A 24,927-nucleotide genomic window follows, 5' to 3' on the forward strand; every position below is an offset into this window, starting at 1 on the left:
CAATGGCTCAACTGGGTTCCTCCTAAGCACATTCAGCAGCTTCAGGCTTCAGCTCAGCCCAGCCCAGCCCAGTCCTGGCCTTGGAGGCATTTGGACAGTGAACCAGTAGATATGGGAGAAAGATGAAAATTTAAAACACTAACAAAACAAAATAAAAGTGGCCAGTAATCTAAACTTTTTGCTCTCTTCTTCAAAATCATACACTAATCTAGCCTTGTAAGTTCGAAAATATGATACACCATTTTGAATTTCCAAACTTTACACCATAATTTAATGCATATTCCAATGTGGATTCAAATAATCTGCTGATGAAAGTGAGCATATAATTACAGAATACCATTCTATTCTCTACTAGAATACGAAAGCTCACATGGTAATGCTCTTTTTCTTATTTTTTAAACTTTTATTTAGTAAATATAAATTTCCAAGGTACAGTTTATGGATTACAATGGCTTCCCCCCCCATAACTTCCCTCCCACCCGCAACCCTCCCATCTCCCGCTCCCTCTCCCCTTCCATTCACATCAAGAGTCATTTTCAATTATCTTTATATACAGAAGATCAATTTAGTATATATTAAGTAAAGATTTCTTTTTTTTTATTTTACAGAATTTACTACAAAACACCATAAAAACCACCTCCTCTTAAGCTTGCTCTCCCCATATCCTGCGGGCCAACTGGATGTCTTTGGGCATGATGGTCAAAAAATATGTAACGCTTCACGAATTTGCGTGTCATCCTTGCGCACGGGCCATGCTAATCTTCTCTGTATCATTCCAATTTTAGTATATGTGCTGCTGAAGCGAGCACAAGTAAAGATTTCATCAGTTTGCTCCCACACAGAACATAAAGTGTAAAATGCTGTTTGAGTACTAGTTATAGCATTAATTCACATTGAACAACACATTAAGGACAGAGATCCTACATGAGGAGTAAGTGCACAGTGACTCCTGCTGTTGACTTAACAAATTGACACTCTTGTTTATGGTGTCAGTAATCTCCCTAGGCTTTTTTTTTTTTTTTTTTTTTTTGACAGGCAGAGTGGACAGTGAGAGAGAGAGAGACAGAGAGAAAGGTCTTCCTTTTGCCGTTGGTTCACCCCGCCAATGGCCGCTGCAGTCGGCGCACCGCACTGACCTGAAGCCAAAGGCAGGAGCCAGGTGCTTCTCCTGGTCTCCCATGGGGTACAGGGCCCAAGGACATGGGCCGTCCTCCACTGCACTCCTGGGCCACAGCAGAGAGCTGGCCTGGAAGAGGCGCCCCGACCGGGACTAGAACCTGGTGTGCCAGCGCCGCAAGGCGGAGGATTAGCCTAGTGAGCTGTGGCACCGGCCACTCCCTAGGCTCTTGTCATGAGTTGCCAAAGCTATGGAAGCCTTTGACTCCGATCTTATTTAGACAAGGTCATAGTCAAAGTGGAAGTTCTCTCCTCCCTTCAGAGAAAGGTACCTCCTTCTTTGATGGCCCGTTCTTTCTACTGGGATCTCACTTGCAGAGATCTTTCATTTAGGTCCTCTTTTTTTTTTGGGGGGGGGTTCCAATACAACCCCATCATCAAGGTGTTATGTACCAATGCCATCTCACTAGTCCAAGTGATCAATTTCAATTCACAATCGATCATACTGATAGGTCTAAGAGTCAAAGGGATCACATAAACAAGACTAGTGTCTGCTAATACTAACTGATAGAATAAAAAAGGGAGAGAATGATCCAATATGGGAAGCGGGATACACAGCAGGCTCATAGAATGGCAGGTGTCCTAAGCAGCACTCTGGCCTCAGAATCAGCCCTTAAGGCATTCGGATCTGGCTGAAGAACCCATGAAAGTATTTTAGGCATGGAAAGTCAAGACACTTTGGCCCCCCCCAAAAAAAAAAAAAGTAATGCTCTTTTTCTACCACAGTAATATTAGCCTAGAGATGATTCTCTTCAATCTTTCACCTAAAGGACAAAAGGAGATAGGGCAAGAGAGCCCTTACACTAAAAATTGATACATACTTATTTTTAGAATTAAATGCTCTTGCCTTTCCCCCACCCAATGCAAAAAAAGACTCAAACTACTAAACAAGTAATATCTAAGAAATAATAAAAGATAAAGATACTGTGAATAATATCAAGTCTAAGGGCATTAAGAAAAGCCCTTTAAAATAGGGTGGGACAGGACTTTAGGAGTTCTTTTTTTATTTATTTATTTACTGTTATTTATTTGAAAGATACAGATAGAAAGAGATCTTACCATCCACTACCTCTCACCCTAAAGTCCTTTAACAGCTCGGGCTGGGCCACAACAAAGCTAGAAGGCTATAACTAATCTGAGTATCTCACGTGGGTGGTAGGGATCCAACTACTTGAACCATCAACTGTTGCCTCCCAGGTTACATATTAACAGGAACCTGGATAGGAAGTAGATGTGGGACTTGAACCCAAGCATTCCAATACGTGATGCTTTGTCTAAAGCACGCACCAAATACCCAACCTCTGGAATGATCATTCTGAGGGGGAGTTCTCCACATAGCACAGCTCAGGGTTAAGCTTAGAAGATCTACTACATAGTGGGCTGGTGCTGGGGTGCAGCAGATTAATGCCCTGGCTTGAAGCGCCAGCATCGCATATGGGCCCCAGTTCAAGACCTGACTGTTCCACTTCAGATCCAACTCTCTGTTATGGCTTGGGAAAGCAGTACAAGATGGCCCAATTCCTTGGGCCCCTGCACCCACGTGGGAGACCCAGAAGAAGCTCCTGGATCCTGGCTTCGGATTGGCGCAGATCCGGCCATTGCAGCCAACTGGGGAGTGAACCACTGAATGGAAGACCTCTCTCTCTCTCCCCTCTGTGTAACTCTTTCAAATAAATAAATAAACCTTTTTTTTTTTTTTTTTTTTTAACTACTGCATAGTAAAGGAGCTGTCTTGGGGCAAGAGGTGACTAGGAAAGCTTTATAATGACCATCACCCTCTACTTAAACATAAGCTCTACATCAGGAAACCTGCTGCCCATAATCACCATAAGCCAATCTCAACGAGTAACTGATACATAAAGTAAAACATCTCTTCCAGATCCCCTGCAACTCTTCAGCACTTGCCACTTGGGGAGGGTGGGTAAAAAAGAAACATGCTCCAAGGACAGCATCAGGTGAACACTTACTGTCCGGCACACAGCAGCTGCCAACAGTCTTGCTGGACTTGCAATTCCTAAGGGCACAAAGATTCATTGTTGCCCTTCACAGATCACAACCCCTATTTTTCTACTCTTTATGTTTTCGTACACCTTTTCTGCTTTAACAGCATTTTTGTACTACAAATATGGCCCTGAAATGGGGATATAAATATGAAAAGAGAAAAATGTTTTTAGGCCAAATACCTCTCTATATTTGAAGGAAAGAAGCAGAAACATATTCAGAGGAATGTACTTTTCTTACTCATTACTGAAGGTTAGACTGATTCAAAGCCTCTTGCATTAAAAAGGGACAGGCTTGGGCCAACATTGTGGCTTAGAAGGTTAAGCCTACTTCTGTGACACCTGCATCCCCTATGGGCACAGGTTCAAGACTCAGCTGCTCCACTTCTGTTCCTGCTACCTGCTAATGCCCCTGGGAAAGCAGCAATGGATGGCCCACAGGAGATGCACCCACAGGGGAGACCCAGATGAAGCTCCTGGCTCCCAGCTTTGGATTCACCCAGCTCCAGCTGTTGTGACCATTTAGAGAGTGAACTAGCAGATAGAAGAGCTCTTTCTCTTTGTCTCTCCTCCTCTCTCTCTAACTCTGCCTTTCAAATAAAAAATAAAACTTGAGTCACGTGCTATGGTGTAGCAGGTTAAACTTCCACTTCTGATCCAGCTCCCTGCCAATGCACCTGGGAAAGCAGCAGAAGATGGCCCAAGTATGTGGGCCCCTGCGGCCATGTGCAAGACCTGGAAGAGGCTCCTGGCTCCTGGCTTTTCAGATGGACCCAGCTCTGGCCATTGCAGCCATTTGAGGAGTGAACCAGCAGATGGAAGATCTTTCTGTCTCTCCCTCTCTCTCCCTCTAAAATTCTTTCAAATAAATAAATCTTTAAAAAAAAATCCTTAGGGGCTGGCACTGTGGCGTAGTGGGTAAGGCAGCTGCCTGCAGTGCAGACATCCCATGTGGGTGCGAGTTCTAGTCCTGGCTGCTCCACTTCCCAATCTAGATCTCTGCTACAGCTTGGGGAGGAACTGAACGATGACCCAACTTTTTGGGCCCCTGCACCCGCAAGGGAGACCCAGAGGAAACTCCTGGCTTCGGATCGGCACAGCTCCAGCCGTTGCGGCCAACTTGGGAGTGAAGCAGTGGATGGAAGACCTCCCTCTCTGCCTCTCCTTCTCTCTGTGTAACTCTTTCAAATAAATAAATAAATCTTTTTTAAAAAATCTTTAAAAAGGAAAAGGGACAAGCTTTAAAGACATTCATCAATACAAGGGAACTTCAAAAAATTCATGGAAAAATGAAATGAGAGCCTGGAGCTGTGGTGTAGCAAGCTAAGCCTCCATCCATGGAACCGGCATCCCGTGTGGGCATTGGTTTATGTTCCAGCTGCTCCTCCTCCAATCCAGCTCTCTGCTATGGCCTGGGAAAGCAGCAGAAGATGGCCCAAGTGCTTGGGCCCCTACACCCACATAGGGAACCTGGAGGAAGACCCTGTCTCCTGGCTATTGGCTCAGCTCTGGCCGTTGTGGCCATTTGAAGAGTGAACCAGTGGATGAAAGACCTTTCTCCCTGTCTCTCCCTCTTTCTGTCTGTAACGCTGTCTCTCAGATAAATGAATAAAATCTTTTTTTAAAAGATTTAATTATCTGAAAGGCAGTTACAGAGCAAAGACAGAGGGGTCCTTATTCGCTAGTTCACTCCCCAAATGGCCACAGCAACAGGAGCTGCAATGATCTAAAGACAAGAGCCTGGAGCTTCTTCCAGGTTTTTGATGTGGATGCAGGGGCCAAAGACTTGGGCCATCATCCTCTACTGCTTTTCCAGCCCATAGCAGAGAGCTAGATCGGAAGAGGAGCAGCTGGGACTAGAACAGGCACCCATTTGGGATGCTGGCATTTCAGGCCAAGGCTTTAACCCACTGCACTACAGCACCAGCCCCTCCACAATGCCACCCACCTGACCAATAGCTCTAAATCAGGTGCATGAGGGCACATCAAAGAGCTTATGAGGGGACCTGCGCTGTGGCATAACAGGTAAAGCCACCGCCTACAGGGCTGGCATCCATATGGGCACTAGTTCATGTCCCAGCTGCTCCACTTCTGATACCACTCTCTGCTATGGCCTGGGAAAGCAGGACAAGATGGCCCAAGTGCTTGTGCCCCCACACCCACTTAGGAGACCGGGAAGAAGCTCCTGGCTCCTGGCTTTGGATCGGCACAGCTCCAGCCATTGTAGTCAACTGGAGAGTGAACCAGCAGATGGAAGACTTCTCTCTCTCTCTCTCTCTCTCTCTCTCTCTTCCTCTCCTCTGTGTAACTCTTTCAAATAAATAAATAAATATTTTAAAAAAAAAAGTTTATGGAGGGACCAGCAATGTGGCACAGCATGTTAAACCACTGCCTGCAATGCCAGCATATCAGGTGGGTGCTGGTTCCAGTCCTGGCTGTTCCACTTCCAATTCAGCCCCCTGCTTATGCACCTGGGAAAGCAGAAAGTGGCCCAAACTTTTGGGCCCCAATACCCACGTGGGAGTCCCAGATGAAGGCACCTGGCTTCCTCCTCGCCCTGCTCCAGCTGTTGTGGTCATCTGGGGAGTGAATAAGCAAATGGAAGTCCCCCAACACCACCACCCAGCTAGTGTAACTCTTAATTTCAACTAAACAAATCTTTTTTTTTTTTTCCATTACTTGAGAGGCAGAGTTACAGACAACGAGAGAGACAAAGAGAAGGTCTTCTTTCCGTTAGTTCACTCACCAAGTGGCTGCAATGGCCGGAGCTGCACCAATCAGAAGCCAGGAGCTAAGTGCTTCCTCCCAGACTCCCATGCAGGTGCAGGGGCCCAAGCACCGGGGCCCATATGGGATGCAGGAGCCACAGGTGGAGGATTAACCTAGTGTGCCACGGCGCCAGCCCCTCAATCAAATAAATATTAAAAAAAAAAAGAGAGAGAGGAAAAGATAAATTCTGGGAAATCTCCATCTACTGCCCAGAAAAACTTTGAACATTAAAAAAAAAAAAGTTGATGGAAATATGAACTGAAGGGCCGGCGCTGTGGCACAGTGGGTAAGGCCACTGCCTGCAGTGCCAATATCCCTTATGGGCGCCAGTTTGAGTCCCAACTGCTCCACTTCTCATCCAGCAGTCTGCTATGGCCTTGGAAAGCAGTAGATGACGGCCCAAGTCTTTGGGCTCCTGCACTCGTGTGGGAGACCCGGAAGAAGCTCCTGGCTCCTCATTTAGGATCGGCTCAGCTCCGGCCGTTGTGATCAATTGAGGAGTGAACCAGCAGATGGAAGACCTCTCTCTCTCTCTCTCTCTGTCTCCTTCTCTCTTCTGTGTAACTCTGACTTTCAAAAACATAAATCTTAGGGAAAAAAAGGAAATAAGAATTGAAAGTTTGAAAACTGTATACACAAGGAGTCTTCAAAAGGTTCATGGGGAGCTGGCTTAGCAGATAAAGCTACCACCCACGGTGCTGGCATCAATTTTGGGCATAGGTTTGGGTCCCAGCTGCTCCCTTTCCCATCCAGCTCCCTGCTAATGCCCTGGGAAAGCAGTGTAACATGGCCCACGTGCTTGGGCCCCTGCCAACCACATGAGAGACCCAGAAGAAGTTCTCAATTCCTGGTTTTGGTCTGGCTCAGACCCAGCCATTGCAGCTGGGAAGTAAACCAGCGGATGGAAGATCTCTGTCTCTCCCTCCCTGGCTCTTCCAAATAAAATCAATGTTTTAAAAAGAAAGAAAATGTGTATTATTAAAAACCATGCATGAATTTCAAAATTTTCTTGTACCAAAATAAATTTACCTTTTAATTCCATTTCCCTTGATCTTGTGAAGGATACTCAAGAGTATGACTCTTCTCCAGTACCACTGTCACCCAGCACAAGCCCACTACAGGAGGAAAGTTGGTTTTCACAACCTGCTTCCTTCCCACCTTCCCATGCACGTTGAGCTGAGGACAGGAACAGGCATGAGATGTACTGAGAGGCTATAGGGCAGCAGCCACCTTCCTGCGGCTCTTAGCTGTCGCAAGTAGGACAAAGATTGAAAAGACATGACAATTTTGCAGCCATATCAATTCTCCAAGTCTGAAAACGTCAAGAAGAGGGCAACAGCTATCAGCTTCCCAAGAAGACTTCTAAACCCTTAGACTGAGGTTTTCGGTAACCATTTCCCCACTTTCTGGCTCTGTGAGGCAAGTGAAGAAAAGCAAGCCGCCAGCGCAGCCCTAATGAAGATTTCAGAGGTACTACATCCTGTGGGGATCAGGCTCAATGTTATTCTGAGAGTCCTCCAGTGGCCCAGTACAAAATCTGTTCCTTCAACCTTATCATTATTCCTAGGAATAATTCAAATATGATCACTTCCTAATTTTTTTTTAAAGAAGGTAGAGTTAGAAAAAAGAAAGAGGGGAGAGAGAGAGAAAAAGGATTGATTCTCTATCTACTGTTTCACTCCCCAAATGGCCACAATGGTTGGGACTGGGCCAGGATGACGTCAGAAGCCTAGAACACCATCCAGTTCTCCCACTCCTCTGCTTCTCTCAACTCTGACACCAAAAGCTATGATTTTCTGCCTGTTTCATGTATGTGCCAGGTTCTTTATTAATTCAATCACTACAACAACCCTTAAGACAGAAAGGCTACTGGGTTAAAAGTATTAGCAAGCCCCTCATAAAAATGAAGAAATTGGGACCAACGCCATGCCACAGTAGGCTAATCCTCCACCTGTGGTGCCGGCATCCCACATGGGTGCCGGTTCTAGTCCCAGCTGCTCCTCTTCCAATCCAGCTCTCTGCTATGGCCTGGGAAAGCAGTAGGAGATGGCTCAAGTCCTTGGACCCCTGCACCCACGTAGAAGACCAGGAAGAAGCTCCTGGCTTTGGATTGGTGCAGCTCTGGCCGTTGCGGCCATTTGGGGAGTGAACCAGCGGATGGAAGACCTTTCTCTGTCTCTCCCTCTCATTGTCTGTAACTCTACCTCTCAAATAAATAAATAAAATCTTAAAAAAAAAATGAAGAAATTGGGGCAGGCTTTTGGCACAGCAATTAAGACACTTGCTTGGGACACCAACATATATCAGAGTACCTGAATTTGAATCCCAGTTCCCCTTTCAGTTCCAGCTTCTGGTTAATGCACATCCCAGGAATCAGTAGCCTGGGTCCCTGTCAGTCACAAGGAAGACCCAGATTGAAGACTGAGTTCTGGGCTCCGGGCTGTGGCCTAGCCAAGTCCTGGCTGTTGAGATTCTACTGTCCCTATCTCTCTTTTTGCCTCTGAGCCTATCAAATAAGTAAAAGATAATTTTAAAAACTGTTTTTAAGATTTTTATTATTTATTTGAATGTCAGAGCTACACAAAGAGAGGGAGAGACAGAGAGAGGGGGAGATCAAGAGCTTTCATCTGCTGGTTTACTCCCTATGTGGCCGCAATGGCCGCAGCTGGGCCAGGTCAAAGCCAGGAGCCAGAAGCTTCTTCTGGATCTGTTATGTGGGTAACAGAGGCTCAAGCACTCTGGCTATCTTCTGCTGCTTTTCCCAGATCATTAGTAGGGAACTGGATCAGAAGTAGAGCAGCTAGGACACAAACCTGTGCCAATGTAGGATGCAGTGTTGCAAGTAGCAGTTTTACCCACTATGCCACAATGCCAGCTCCTAAAATTTTTTTAAATCACTCAATCTCAACTAGTCAATATACAACATGAGTTCATATTTTTCCAACCCACAAAAGAAACCATACAATTATAGCAGTAAAGCTAACAATAAGACCTCAAAAAAAGTTTAAGAATATCTAATTACTGTAATGCCTCATTTAATGATCAATGAGCAATGTGACACCAATACCTGCTATGTTTCAAAACAGAAACCATTAACATTCAAAAGAAAAGATCAATAAGAAATGTACATCATAAAAATTATTAACTTGTCAAATAATAAGCCTTTCTAATATCTACAGCTGATAATAATCTGCTTAATGAGACACAAACTTGCCATAACTGCTAATTATAAAATGTCATTCACAAAAAATGAAAACATATGGACTAGCAAGAGAAAAACACCCTTATAAATGTAAGTTTATTACTTCGGTACTGTCACAAGAACAGATTTTATGTCAACTCCAATCTAATCGTAGTAGCTTCCTGGAAATGACCAAACAGGGTCTGCAAGGACATGGTCAGCACTCAGTATCTCAGATTTGTCAGGGCTCTGGATTTGAAAGAAGAGTGTTGGGCTGGCTCAGGTCTCTGTGCCTATACACTTTATAGGCAGATAAACAACAGCCTGGTGGGCTGTGTTTTCAACTGTAAAATTTACTAAGTAAATGCCGAAGATACCTAAAAATCTACCATGCGTGGAGTGGGCATTGCGGTGCACTGATTAAGCCACAGTTTGGGACACCTGCACTCCATATCTGAGTGCTGGTTCAATCCAGCTTCCTGATAAAGCACCCTGGAAGGGAGCAGATGGTGTTTCAAGTACTCGGGCTCCTACCACCCACTTGGAAGACCAGGATGGAATCCGACACTTCTGCTTCACATGGCCTGGCTCAGGCTACTGCAGGCATTTGAGGAATGAACCAGGAGATAGATCTTTCTCTTTCTCTCTTTCTCTCTCTCTCTCTCTCTCTCTCTCTCTCTCTCTCTCTCTCTCCCCTGCCAGGTATATGAAAATAAGTAAATAAATGTTTAAAAATTAGGAGTATCCCTCCCTTGGAGCTTCCTGACTGCTGCAGCAGGAGGTTTCTCACTTGAATAAATCTTGCTTTGCTCACTGTCCCTGTCTGTGTGGAAATTCTTCTACATGCCTTCAAAACTTGAGTTCAGTGCGAATTTGACTAATCAGCATCGGTTTCCTCACCTGAGGGGGATAAAACATACAAGACTTCAAACTCCAGGCAGTACTCCAGACAACACCCTTGAGGAAATACCCATTCTCCAGGGACCCCTAGATCCACCCTCAGAGGAATGCTCAAGACACCCCCTTCCAGCGTGAAGCAGCCAGAGCAGTCCTTGCTCAAGCACCCCTAACAGCAGTTAGGGTCCATTCTTATGGGGGCGGGAGTATGCGAGCAGTTAGATGGGCTAATAGACAGTTAGGTCAGGTCCCTGTTGGAATAAGCAAAGAGGCAGAGTAGAAAAAATGCTTACTTCTTCCCAGAAGCTACCTTTAGCAAGACAAACACTGATCCCAACCCTCTGAGTTTCTAGTTTTACCGTGAGAACAGCAACACAAAATTACCAATCCTACACTTCTGATTTTTTTTTTTATCATGAGCACGCTAGAAAGGATTACAATTCCAGCCCTCTGATTGATTGTTAGCTGTTATTCTGCTCCTCCCCTGAATTGTGCATGAAAGAAACCACACTGTTCAACTTCTCTGGGCATTCTTGCCTTGGAGTCCCACTCCTGACTACTGTGGCAGGAGGTTTTTCACTTAAACAAGTCTTGCTTTGCTAACAAAATAAAATTAACATGAGTAAACTTTTTTAGAAAGAAAATAAAAAACAGAAATCTATGTCTCACTTTATCTCTGCTAATAAAATTTATGGTTAGAGTACAAAATTAGAAACAAGAGCAAGTTTTTCAAATGCCAGGGTGACTCTTTGTTGTTCTTTTATTTTCCCTCTTCTCTTTAGTTATTTCTCTCCTAAGTATTAAAATTTGAACAAATGGGCTGGCGCCGTGGCTCACTTGGCTAATCCTCCCCCTGCGGCGCCGGCTCCCCAAGTTCTAGTCCCAGTTGGGGCGCTGGATTCTGTCCCGGTTGCTCCTCTGCCAGTCCAGCTCTCTAATGTGGCCCGGGAGTGCAGTGGAGGATGGCCCAGGTTCGTGGGCCCTGCACCCACATGGGAGATCAGGAGGAAGCACCTGGCTCCTGGCTTCGGATCGGTGCAACACGCTAGCTGTAGCAGCCACTTGGGGGTGCAAAGACCTTTCTCTCTGTCTGTCTGTCTCTCTCTCTCTAACTCTGCCTGTCAAAAAATAAAATAATTTTTGAACAAATGATATAAATGAATCATAGAATAGATACTCTAGAACAAAAATCTTAAATGAAAACATCCCCAACCTAAATACAGATAAAAGGTCCCCCAATTTCAACTAATAATTCAGCAAAATTGCACAGAAGGATTACTGAAATAAATCCAACAAATACCTATAGACATTCTGGTAAAATTTCAGAATATCAATTTTAAAGAAGAAATAGTTTCAGAGAAAAAAACATGATACCTACAGAAGAGTAAGAATTAGACTGACATCCTAATTCTTAACAACACTGGATACCAGAAGATCAACAACTACTTCAAAGTTCTAAGATGAAACTACTTCAAGCCCAAAAGTCTATAGAGAGTGAAACTATGATGGTAAAACAAAGACAGTTTTAAGCATGCAGAGATTTAGAAAGCTAACCATCAACAATTACTTCTTGGCCTTTTGGCTAAGGTCAAGTGCAGAAAGTTAGCCACCAGCAAATGCTTTCTGGAAAAAAAAATTATATGAAGACATACTGCAGAAGGGCAAAAACTGCAGTGTAATACAAAAACAAAGTAGGAGGCAGGGGTGGCAGGGGCCTTGTGGGGCACAGGGCTAAGCCACAACTTGCAGCACTCACACCCCATGGCAGACAGCCAGTTCAAGTGCCAGCTTCTCCACATCAGATCCAGCTTCCCACTAATGTGCATGGGAGGCGGCTCACCATGGCCTAAGCACCTGGGTTCCTGCCCCTCAGGAACATACTCGGCTCACTGTAGGTAAAGGGGATGACAATACATGCTCTGGGTGGGCCTCACCCACTCAGCTGAAAGCCTCAAGAGAAAACGAGGCTTCTCTGAGGAAGCAATTCAACCTATCAGCCAACTGGGGAAATCTCAGACTTGCCCCACCAGCCCTGGCCATTACCTAAGCCAGTTCTTCACAATAAATCTCTTTGTATAGACACACAAATAGACATACACAAACAAAAATAACTACTGATTTTATATGTGTGTATGTATATATAACAGAAGTAAATATGTGCATGTGTATGTATGTGTGTACATATAAACTGATTTGTGAATCTATCTATAATCCCCAGCTGGTTCTATTTCTCTGTCAAACCCTAACTGCTCAGAATCCCCCTGGGTGAAAGAATAAGCACAATTAACAGTCATCTACAACACCTCTCAGAAAACAAGAATGTGAACAGCCCTAAAGACTAGTTAACAGACTGCTTCCAAGTCCAGTGGTTTCAAATTCTCTGCTTCCAGTAAAACTAAAGGTGTAGCAGATAAAGCCTCTATCTCCAACACCAGCATGCCATTTGAGGCCTGGTTCATATCCTGGCTGCTCCACTTCCGGTGATTTTTGAAATACAACATAAATAAAGAAAGAAGGGGCCGGCATTGTGGAGTGGCAGGGTTACACTAACACCTGTGATGCTGGCATCCCATACTGGCACCATTTCAAGTCCTGGCTGTCCCACTTCTGATCCAGTTCCCTGCTAATGTCCCTGGGAATCCAACGGAAAATGGCCCAAGTGCTTGGGTCCCAGCACCCATGTGGGAGACCTATAAGAAGCTCATGCAGGAGCCAGCACTGTGATGTAGCGGGTGAAGCCACTGCCTGCAGTCCCCGCATCCCCTATGAATGCCAGTTTGAGTCCCAGCTACTCCACTCCTGATCCAGCTCTCTGCTATGGCCTGGGAGAGCAGGGGAAGATGGCCCAAGTCCTTGGTCCCCTGCACCCGTGTGGGAGACCTGGAAAGAAGCTCCTGGCTCCTGGCTTCGGATAGGCGCAGCTCCACTGTTGCAGCCAACTGGGGATGAACCAGTTGAAGGAAGACCTTTCTCTCTCTCTCTGCCTCTCCTCTCTCTGTGTAACTCTGACTTTGAAATAAGTAAGCAAATCTTTAAAAAACAAAAACAACAACAACAACAACAAAAAAGGAGCAGCAGCAGCTCATGCTTCCTGGCTCTAGCCTGGCCCAGCCCTGGCCATTGTGGCCAACTGGGAGTGAACCAATGGATGGAAGATCTCTCTCTGCCTCTCTGTAACTCTGCCTTTCAAATAAATAAATCTTTAAAAAAAAAATCTAAAAAAAACAAAAAAAAACAAAAAAAAAACCACAGACCATTTTGCAAGTAATCACTGCCTATCACCAGTGATTAACAGAACATCCAGTAGTACAAAGTAGCTCAAAATATACTTGATAAATGAGCATGATTCCACCATTCTGATCTTATGTACATGAAAACAAGGTCAGGAGCTACATTTATAACATCAAAAGTAACTGCAGAATCAAAGCCAAACCCTGTCTCATTCTAGCAGTGAGTTTATTATTCTATGAATTCATTAGCTGCAATGAGAGGAAGTTCTTCCATGTTAAGAATTTCAATAAAAATATTTTTATTTCAAGTGGTTATCAAAATTTTTACAATATTGATATTTTAAAGATGATTTATTTATTTATGTATGTATCAATCTGAATGGCAATATGACAGAGAGGACAAGATACAGAAAATGATAAGTAAACTAAAATAAGTAAAACTTTCAAAATACATTAGATTAAAATTCCATGGAGAAAGCAAAACTGAAACCAGCTCACAAAGAACTACTGACTTCTGAAGAGTTAAAGCAAAACTTTATTATTATTATTATTATTATTATCTTCTTCTACTTAAAAAGTAGAGTAACACAAAGAAGAGATTTTCCATCCACTGGTTCACTCTCCAGAATACCCACAACAACCAGGTCTAGGCCAGGATGAAGCCAGGAACCCAGAACGACATCCAGATCTCCCACGGGAATGGCAAGGGTCCAAATACCTGAGCCATCATCCACTGCTTCCCAGGATGCATTCAGAGGAAGCTGGATTAGAAGTGGAAAAGCTGAGACTATAACTGGTGTTCCAAAATGGGATGCAAGCACCTGAAGCAGAGGCTTAACCCCCTACCCCACAATGTCTACTGTCACACTTTCTCTGTGAAACCTACAGTGACCAGCAGGAAAAACTGTTACCAGTTTCACCCTAGCCTATCATCAACCTTTGCAGACATTTGAGGAGTGAACACCAGAAGGTACTTAGCTCTCCTCTCTGGAAGTGTTATGTGGGCACACACTGACACAGGGTCCCTCTGCTTCTCAAATAAATAAATAAAATTAAAAGAGATAGAAGGGGAGGGGGAGAGAGAGAGAGAGAGACAGAGAGACAGACAGAGGGAGACAGAGGCAGGGCAGGCACTGAGGAGCAGAAGGGTTAAGCCACCATTTGGGCTGCCTGCATCCCAGTACTGAAGTGCCAGTTTGAGTCCCAGCTGCTTTGCTTTTAATCTACCTTCCTGATAACACACCTGGGAAGAGGAGGATGATGGCCCAAAATATTGAGTCTCTGTCACCCATGTGGGAGACCTGAATGGAAGCTCCTTGGTTCCTGGCTTCAGCATGACTCAGTCCTGGCCGTAGCTATCATTTAGGGAGTGAAACAACAAAAAGAAGATCTCAACATTTCTCTCTCTCTCTGCACCCCCTTCAAATAAATAAGAAATAAACATTAGGGGCCAGCACTGTAGCACAGCAGATTTGGCTGCTGCCTGCAAAGCCGCATCCCAAATGGGCACAGGTTCCAGTACCAGCTGTTCCACTTCCAGTTGAGCTCCCTGCTAACACACATGGAAGAAACTCCAGGCTCCTGGCTACAGATCATCCCAGCTCCAGCCATTATAGCCATTTGGGGAATGAACCAACAGATGGAAGACCTCTCTCTCTTTCTCACTGCTTTTGCCTCTCTGTAACCCTGCCTTTCAAACAAATAAATAAATCTTAAAAAAAAATAAAAGCACTGCAATGTACTAGCATTTTGGGAGAAAAATGGGGGGGGGGGGTAGTTCATGTTTACACTTATGTATGTATGTATGAGAGATCTTGAAAAAATTAGTGGAAAATACATTATTATGAAAAAATTATGGATCGATTTCTTAAAAATTTTTGTAGCAAAATAATGCTCACATCCATTTTGTCCATAAACTTTCTGAAGCTCCCTAGTATTTCCTTTCAAACACACAGGTTGTCCATGGAAAAGATACCAGATGCCAACAACAGCAACAGGGTGCTGGTGGGAAACAGGGAACTCGGTCTCTGGGGACTTGACATGAAGTCTTGGCACTTACTATACTTTCCTTTTTTTTTTAAATGTTGACTCATTCCAATGTTACCTTTCTAAAAAAAATAAATAAATAAAGGGGCCGGTGCTGTGGCGCAGCAGGTTAAGACCCTGGCCTGAAGCGCCAGCATCTCATATGGGGCGCCAGTTCGAGACCCGGCTGCTCCTCTTCCAATCCAGCTCTCTGCTATGGCCTGGGAAAGCAATACAAGATGGCCCAAGTCCTTGGGCCCCTGCAACCACTGGGAGACCCGAAAGAAGCTCCTGGCTTCGGATCGGTGCAGCTCTGGCCATTGGCCAATAGGGGAGTGAACCAGCGATGGAAGACCTCTCTCTCGCTCTCTCTGCCTCTCCTCTCTCTGTGTAATTCTTTCAAATAAATAAATAAATCTTTTTTTAAAAAAAGACAAAGTAAAAAAGTTAATGAAAACGTAAACAGAGACACCATAAAACCACAAATAGGGTAACTAGAAATAACAGAAAATTTTGATAAAACCTTGCTAAAGTCAAAGACTTCAGAAATGTAAAAACAAGATGCAAAAATTCAGCTCTGAGGCCGGCGCCGCGGCTCACCGGGTTCTAGTCCCGGTTGGGGCTCCGGATTCCGTCCCGGTTGCCCCTCTTCCAGGCCTGCTCTCTGCTGTGGCCAGGGAGTGCAGTGGAGGATGGCCCAGGTGCTTGGACCCTGCACCCCATGGGAGACCAGGAAAAGCACCTGGCTCCTGGCTCCTGCCATCGGATCAGCACGGTGCGCCGGCCGCAGCGCGCAGGCCGCGGCGGCCATTGGAGAGTGAACCAACGGCAAAGGAAGACCTTTCTCTCTGTCTCTCTCTCTCTCACTGTCCACTCTGCCTGTCAAAAAATAAAAATAAATAAATAAATAAAAATAAAAATAAAAAGTGAAATGCCCTTTTAAAAAAAAAATTCAGCTCTGAGTTAAAAAGATGACTCTTTAAAAAACAAAGAACTAAGAAGATTAAAATCAAAAAATGAAAACATGTAAAGTAGACAAATGCTTAACAAGAATGAAAATTGGAAGAACATAGTATCAAAAAAATACAAAACGAAAAGCAGAGAAAGGTATTTTAAACTATTTTTTTAAGAAAGAATCCATATGTCAGCGCGGTGCGCCAGCCGCAGCGCACCGGCTGCGGCGGCCATTGGAGGGTGAACCAACGGTAAAGGAAGACCTTTCTCTCTGTCTCTCTCTCTCACTGTCCACTCTGCCTGTCAAAAATAATAATAATAATAATAATAATAATAATAATAAATAAAAGAAAGAATCCATATGGAAGAGCAACCTTAATACACCTGACAGCATTATTTAACACCAAAAATTTTAGAAATCCAAGGGGAAATGGACTGATAACACTTCACAAAGTATACAACAGACCAGATCCCAAGTAAATAATACGTGGGGTTTAGGGAGATGGCATTGTGGTGCAGTCAGTCAGTCAACAGATACAATGACAGCATCCCAGATAAGTAACAGGTCAAGGGCTAGCTGCTCAGCTTCCAATCCAGCTCCCTGATTAGTGTGCTTGGGAAAGCAAAAGATGATAGCTCAAGTACTTGGGCCCCTGCCACCCACATAGGAAAACCTGATGGAATTCCACGCTCCACGCCTAGGCCTGAACCAGCCCTGGCCATTGCGACTATTTGAGGAGTGAACTAGCAAATGGAAGAATCCTCTCTCTCACCCGATCTCTCGCCCCTACCAGCTCTGCCTTTTAAATAAATAAATCTTTTAAATAATAATAACAATAATACCAGGATTAAAACAAAAAGGTGTAATTACAGAAGCAAGTGTGTACTGACTGAGATTTGAGGAGGACTATGGGATGGAAGAAGTGGGAGCAAACTTTAAATAACACAAAATTAGCCAATCCAATTGCTTAAGGTAGGTGATGGTTATATAAGGGTTAACTAGGCAGTTTTACATTTCTTAGGTTTTAAAAAATACACTACAAAGAAACAGTTAACATTTCAAGAGATCTACAGTACCACACAGTGACTATACTCAAAAATAATATACTGGGGACAGGTGTTAGACACAAGGATTTAGATGCCAACTGGGATGTCTGCGTCCTACATCAGTGCCTGGGTCACGTCCCAGCTTTGCCTCTGATACCTCTTTCCCCTAATGCATACCTTGAAGACAGGAGGTGACAAGTACCTGTTTTCCTGCTACTCCCATGGCAGACTGAGTTCCAAGCTCCTGGCTTCAGCCTGACCCAGCACTGGCTGCATTTGGTGAATGAATTTCAAAAAAGCAAAGGATTGGGGCCAGCATTGTGGCACAGAGGGTTAAGCCACCTCCTGAAATACCAGCATCCCATATGGGCACCAGCTCAAGTAGCAGATATTCTACTTCCAATCCAGCGCCTTGCTAATATGGGATACCAGCACTGCAGGTGGCAGGTTAACTCACTGTGCCACAATGCTAGTTCCAATTTCTTCTTTCTTTTGCATTTATCTTCCTCTTACATTTTCAGTTGAATGGTGGGTTTTAATAATTATGTTTAATCTTCTAAGGATTGCTCTGAAGGGTTTAAATGTCCTTATGGGCATCACTCTGGCCTCATCTTTCGTCAACTCTTTATGAGAGATTCACATTAAAATCATTCGCTTCAGTTTTAATATTTTTTATTAGCTAAAAGCTACTTAAAAGCTTTTTAAAATTTTTTTCTCAGACTTATTTATTTATTTGAAAGGCAGAGGCACACGAGAGAGGGTGAAACAGAGATCTTCTATCTGCTGGTTTGCGTCCTAAGTGGCTGAAACAGTTGGGGCTGGGCCAGGCCCAAGTCAGGAAACTGGAACTCCAATCTAGGTCTCCCGTGTATAGCAAGAAGAAGGCTATCTTCTGCTGCTTTCTTGGGGCTCATTAGCAAGGAGCTGGATCAGAAGTGGAGGAGACGGTACTTGTGCCAGCGCCCACATGAGATGCCAGCATTGCAGGGGGTGGCTTACCCTGCTATGCCCCAACACTGGCCCCAAGCTTTTCTTTTTAATTTCCAAATTGGATTGTAATACTGCTGGCTTTGGATTTATTGTTTATCTTATTGTGTAGAAAACAGAACATTACTTGTACAGTGCCTGCTTTATGATATTGTTAAGGTTTACTGTGGGCCTCATTTACCCATGCATATTATGTGCAACACTCACATAAGAGTAAATTGATTCACATTTTTTTTGGTCACTGATATGTTTGGACTTGTTCTGGTCATTTTAAATATTTACCATAAGAGCTGGCATTGTGTGGTCAGTATCTCATATGGACACCAGTTCAAGACACAGCTGCCCACTTCTGATCCAGCTCTCTGGGATCAGAATGCGCCTGGGAAAGCAGTGGAAGATTATCCAAGTGACTGGTCCCCTGTACCCCCATGGGAGACCAGCAAATGGAAGATGAATCTCTCTGTCTCTCCCTTTCTCCATGATTCTGGCTTTCCAATAAATGAAAAATAAATCTCTTTTTTAAAAAAATGAATATTTACTGTAGCTTCTTTTTATTCTTTTTCAAATATTTATTTGTTTATTTGAAAGGCAGAGTTACAGAGAGGCAGAGGCAGAGGCAGAGAGAGAGAGAGAGAAAGAGAGAGAGAGAGAGGTCTTCCATCTGCTGGTTCACTCCCCAGATGGCCGCAATGGCCGGAGCTGTACCAATCCGAAGCCAGGAGCCAGGAGCTTCCTCCAGGTCTCCCATGTGGGTGCAGGGGCCCAAGGACTTGGGGCATCTTCCACTGCTATCTCAGGCCACAGAAAAAAGCTGGAGGAGCAGCAGGGACTCGAACCGATGCCCATATAGGATGCCAGCACCTCAAGTGGTGGCTTTACCTGCTATGCCACGGTGCTGGCCCCCCACTTCTTTTTATTATTATTCTTTCTATTGAGTTGGATTAATATGACACTTTAAAATTTTATTTTGGGTGCCCAGCATTGTGGAATAGCAGGTAAAGCTGACTCCTGGGGCACTGGAATCCCTCATGGGCACTGGTTCAAGTCCTAGCTACTCCACCTCCAATCCAGGTCTCTGCTAATAAGTCTGGGAAAGCACTAGAATATGATCCAAGTCCCTGGGTCCCTGCCACCCACATGAGAGACCTGGAAGAAGCTCCTGGCTCCTGGCTTTCGCCTAGCCCAGCTCTGGCTGTTGCAGCCATTTGGTGACTGAACCAGGCGATAGAAAATCTCTCTCTCTCTCTCTCTCGCCTCCTCCCTCTCTCCTTCTATAACTCTACCTTTCAAATAAATAACTCGCTGTTCCACTTCTGATTCAGCTCCCTGCTAACGGCCTAGGAAAAGTAGCAGAAGATTTTCTGATGATCCAAGTGTCTGGGCCCCTGACATCCACATGGGAGACCCAGAAGAAGCTCCTAGCTCCTGGCTTCGGCCTGACCCAGTGCTGACCATTGCAGCCATCTGGGGACTGAACCAGCAGATGGACGATCTCCCTCTCCCTCTCTTTCAAAATAAATAAATCGTTTTTTAAAAATAAAGAGTATCAATTCAAAACTCTCATTGCAAATATACAAAAACAAAGGTCAGCATTGTGGTTTTAGCAGGTTAAGCCACCATACCAGGAAAAGGAAGATACCTACCCGGCCCGCCCGCCTGCCCTCCCTTTCTCTCTGGCTTACCCACTCTCTCTGTAACTTTGCCTTTCAAATAAATAAAAATAATTTTTTTAAAGAAAATACAGAAAAACACAAAAACTATTATGATTCTGTTCTGACTATTGCTGGGCTGTAACATATCAGCCCAAAACTACAATGGCTGTCATTGGCTCAAAGGTTCAGCAGATAAAGAATTCACAGAGCAGGAGCACAGCAATCAACAGAACATGGAAACAGCTGGCACTGGATCATTTGGTGGCTCCCAAGCCACATGACTGTCACCTGGGCTCACCTAGGACTACCGACCACAGCACACACACAAGGCCTCTCCATGTAGTTGCTGAATTCCAAGGAGGAGCATCCTGAAAGCTACCATAACAAGAACCCACAAGGACAGGCCAGCACTGCGGCATAGCAGGTTAAGCCACTGCCTGGAGTGCCAGCATCACAAATGGGAGCCAGTTCGAGTACCAGCTGCTTCATTTCTGATCGAGCTCCAGCCATTGTGGGCATTTGGGGAATGAACCAGCAGATGGGAAATCTCTCTCAATCTTTCTCTCTCAACTCTGCCTTTCAAATAAATTTTTTTTTTTTAAATCTTAAAAAAAAAAAAAAAAAAAAAAGAACCCAAGCGGAAGCTGCATGGCCTGCTTTGACCAAGCCTCAGAGGTCACAGAGCATTTACTTCCAAAGTACTGTATTAGTCACAACCACACCCAGATCCAAGGGCAGGAGACATGCGCCCCACCTCTCAATTGGAAAAATGTCAGAATTTGGGGACCAAATTTTGTAACCACCACAGCTAACCAAGGTACAAAACGACCGGTAGCCTGGCTATCTTCAGATTTATTTCTTGGTAAAATTAAGCCTGCAAACATTTGTGAAGCAAATACCATAAATAAGAAATACAAAGACTAGAAAAATGGTCAAAGCCAAGTCCTGAGTTCAGCTTCCTGCTGACAGACATCCTGGGAGGCAGCAGGTGACAGCTCAGAATAGTTGGGTTCCTTCACCCATGAGGGAGCCCTAAAGTGAATTCCAAGCTGCTGTTATCAGACTAGACGAGCCACAAATGTTGCCAAGCGTTTGGGGGGTAAATAGAGAATCACTGTCTGCCTCTTCTTCTACATTTCAAACAAAAATTAGTAAAACATTTGAAACAAGAGGTGCCAAGCCTCTTATTTAAAAATCTCTCTTTACTCAAATACTTTCTAAAACACTTTCTCCATAGTCTTAATGATCCTTAATGACACAATTGCATGAAATCTCAAAATATAAAGTTCCTGGGGTCAGCGTTTGTGATGCAGGGTTGTGGCACTGCTTGCGACCCTGGCATCTCATACTGGAATGCCAGGTGGAGCCTCGGCTACTCCACCTCCAACCCAACTTCTTGCTAATGAACCTTGGAAAAGGAGATCAGCATGGAGTTCCTGGCTCTCGGCTTCAGCCTGGACCAGACCTAGCTGTTGTGGCTATCTGGGGAATGAACTAGGGGTCAGAAGATCTCTATTTCTCAGTTTCTCCCTCTCTCTGCCTTTCAAATAAATAAATAAACCTTTAAAAATAAAATATTATTGTTTATAGTTGTTGAATATACTCAATAAACTATGGTCTTTTTACTTTTTACTTGTTAAACTTCTTATTTGGTAAAGAATTAAGCGTTTTTATTGTAATATAATTTTAAAATATGTTATCTCAAAAAATTGTTAGAAATTAGGGGCCAGCTCCGTGGCGCAATAGGTTAATCCTCTGCCTGCGGCGCCAGCATACCATACGGGCACCGGTTCTAGTCCCGACTGCTCCTTTTCCAATCCAGCTCTCTGCTGTGGCCTGAGAATGCAGTACAAGATGGCCCAAGTCCTTGGGCCCCTGCACCCACGTGGGAGACCTGAAAAAGCTCCTGGCTGTTGTGGCCATTTTGGGGGAGTGAGCCACTGGAAGGAAGACTTTCTCTCTGTCTCTCCCTCTCACTGTCTGTAACTCTACCTCTCAAATAAATAAATAAAATATTTAAAAAAAAAGAAATGTTTAAAAAAAATTTTTAAATTAAAACAAAAATAGCCGGCACTGCGGCTTACTAGGCTAATCTTCCGCCTTGCGGCGCCGGCACACCAGGTTCTAGTCCCAGTCGGCCGCCGGATTCTGTCCCGGTTGCCCCTCTTCCAGGCCAGCTCTCTGCTGTGGCCCGGGAGTGCAGTGGAGGATGGCCCAAGTGCTTGGGCCCTGCACCCCATGGGAGACCAAGAGAAGCACCTGGCTCCTGGCTTTGCATCAGCGCGGTACGCCGGCCATTGGAGGGTGAACCAACGGCAAAGTTAGACCTTTCTCTCTGTCTCTCTCTCACTGTCCACTCTGTCACAAAAAAATAAAATAAAATAAAATAAAAAATAAAACAAAAATAGGGCCAGGTCTGTGGCATAGCGGATTAAGCCTCCTCCTGTGGTGCTGGTATCCACATGGGCAGCAGTTTGAGGCCTGGCTGCTGCACTTCCCATCCAACTCCCTGCTGATGGCCTGAGAAAGCAGCAGCAATATGACCCAAGTCCTTGGGCCCCTGCACCCATGTGCGAGACCTGGAAGAAGCTCCCAGGCTCCCGGCTTCAGATCACCCCAGCTCCAGCCATTACAGACATTTGCACAGTGAACCAGCAAATGGAAAATGTTTCTCTCTTTGTCTCTGTCTCTGTAATTCTGCCTCTCAAATAAATAAATAAATAAATATTTTTTAAAAAAGAAGAAGAAAGGGAAAGAGGGTGAGAGGGAAGGGAGGGAGGGAATATCATTAATTAAAATTGTGTTAAAAATAATGAAATAAAATAAATAAAATTCCCAATATGGCCTTTGACACCAAAACTTTTAATAGAAATGTCATTTATATAATACCACAATGACTCAGAACAGGATGTGATAAGGACTTGGTATAGAAGTTATCTGCCCTTTACATAAAACAAATTATAACTTTATTACCTAACAATATTACCACACCCTAAAATGTGTCATTTAAAATTTTAAGAGTAGTGTCTCTGTTAGAGACAGCGCGCGAGAGAGATCTTCCATCTGCCGTTTCACTCCAAGATAGCTGGGATGAGACCAGGCAAAACCTCCCACATAAGTGGCAGAGGACAAAACACTTGGGCCATTTTCTGCTGCTTTTCCCAGGCCATTAGCAGAAAACTGGATCAGAAGTCTAACAGCCACAACACAAACTGGTGACCATTCGAGATGATGTCATTACAGGCGGCAGCTTTACCCGTTACACCCCAACACTGACCCCTGAAAATAAATTATGTTCTAAAGAATAGAGTCGGGGCAGGCGCTGTGGCGCAGTGCGATACCGCACTGGCCTGAAGTGCCGGCATCCCATATGGGGGCTGGTTCTAGTCCTGGCTGCTCCACTTCCAATCCAGCTCTCTGTTGTGCCCTGAGATAGCAGTAGAAGATGGCCCAGATCCTTGGGCCCCTGCACCTGCATGGGAAACCTGGAAGAAGCTCGTGGCTCCTGGCTTCGGATCTGCGCAGCTCTGGCCGTTCGTCACAGCCAATTGGGAAGTGAACCAGTGGGTGGAAGACCTCCCTCCCTCCCTCCCTCCCTCCCTCCCTCCCTCCCTCTCTCTCTGCCTCTCCTCTTTCTGTGTAACTCTGACTTTCAAAGAAATAAATAAATCTTTAAAAAAAATAATAGGGCCGGCACCATAGCTCACTTGGTTAATCCTCATCCTGCGGCACCGGCATCTCATATGGGCACCAGGTTCTAGTTCCGGTAGCTCCTCTTCCAGTCTAGCTCTCTGCTGTGGCCCGGGAGGGCAGTGGAGGTTGGCCCAAGTGCTTGGGCCCTGCACCCGTGTGGGAGACCAGGAGGAAACACCTGGCTCCTGGCTTCGGATCAGCACAGCACCAGCCGTAGCAGCCATTTGGGGGGTGAACCAACGGAAGGAAGACCTTTCTCTCTGTCTCTCTCTCTCTCACTGTCTATAACTCTACCTGTCAAATAAAAAAAAATAAAATAAAGAATAGTATCAACAGCACTTCCTGATCCTACTTGAAACAGGAACAACACCAACACAGCAGAGTCATCAGTAAACTGGTAGGGGTTGGGGCGGTGGCACACTAGGTTAATCCTCCGCCTGCCACGCCAGCATCCCATATGGGCACTGGGTTCTAGTCCCAGTTGCTCCTCTCTGCTGTGGCCCAGGAGGACAGGAGGATGGCCCAAGTGCTTGGGACCCTCACCCGCATGGGAGACCAGGAAGAAGCACCCGGCTCCTGGCTTCAGATCGGCATAGCTCTGGCTGTAGTGGCCATTTGGGGAGTAAACCAACGGAAGGAAGACCTTTCTGTCTCTCTCTCTCACTGTCTGTAACTCTACCTGTCAAATAAATAAATTTTTAAAAAAATCTTTAAAAAAAGGCAAAAAAAACTAGTAAACTGCACGAACGAGACTTAAGATGGGCAGAATTAGCACCTTTCTCTCTTGCAGAACTTTCTCTCCCAAAGCCAGTTCTTGTTCTGCAATTCTGAGTAGATAGAAATACATCTTCCCACCTCTTCCACAAAGATTCAGGTGTGTGCATGTCAAGGTTGGCAGGTGAGGAAAACAAAACAAGCACTAGTGAACTGTTTTCTCATTTCATTTTTTTTATATCCCAAGTTCAGAATAAGAGATCCAATTACTTAAATGGTGGGAAGAAAACCACCAGGAAGAAAGGGAGCTTCAAATGTTAGGTAAACACTGTACCTTTTTTCAAACAGGACAAAGAGACAGAAAATTTTATTTTCTGAAGCCTTACATTTAAGAATCACAATCTAGAGGCTCACGTGTCAGAAACTTCTGAGACATGCAAAAGATAGATCATAAAGTGTGCCAGTGAAATTGAACTTCTAAAAATTCATCAGTCCTGGAACAGGTGCTGTGGCAGAGCAGGTTAAGCCACCACCTGTGGCGCCAACATCCCATATGGGCCCTAGTTTGAGTCCTGCCTGCTCCACTTCAGATCCAGCTCTCT

The 24,927-nt window shown here is 44.7% G+C and overlaps 1 protein-coding gene and 1 non-coding gene across 12 annotated transcripts in view; both read right to left on the reverse strand.

Annotated features, from left to right (window-relative positions):
* MTA3 (metastasis associated 1 family member 3) overlaps positions 1-24,927 on the reverse strand; it is a 218,359-nt gene that overhangs the window by 117,246 nt on the left and 76,186 nt on the right. The window lies entirely within an intron of this gene.
* Positions 703-809, reverse strand: LOC127490398 (U6 spliceosomal RNA). The gene has a single exon (XR_007918360.1). It is a non-coding gene; the product is annotated as a U6 spliceosomal RNA (small nuclear RNA).

The sequence above is a fragment of the Oryctolagus cuniculus genome, chromosome 2, assembly GCF_964237555.1.
Source record: "Oryctolagus cuniculus chromosome 2, mOryCun1.1, whole genome shotgun sequence".
Lineage (NCBI taxonomy): Eukaryota > Metazoa > Chordata > Mammalia > Lagomorpha > Leporidae > Oryctolagus > Oryctolagus cuniculus.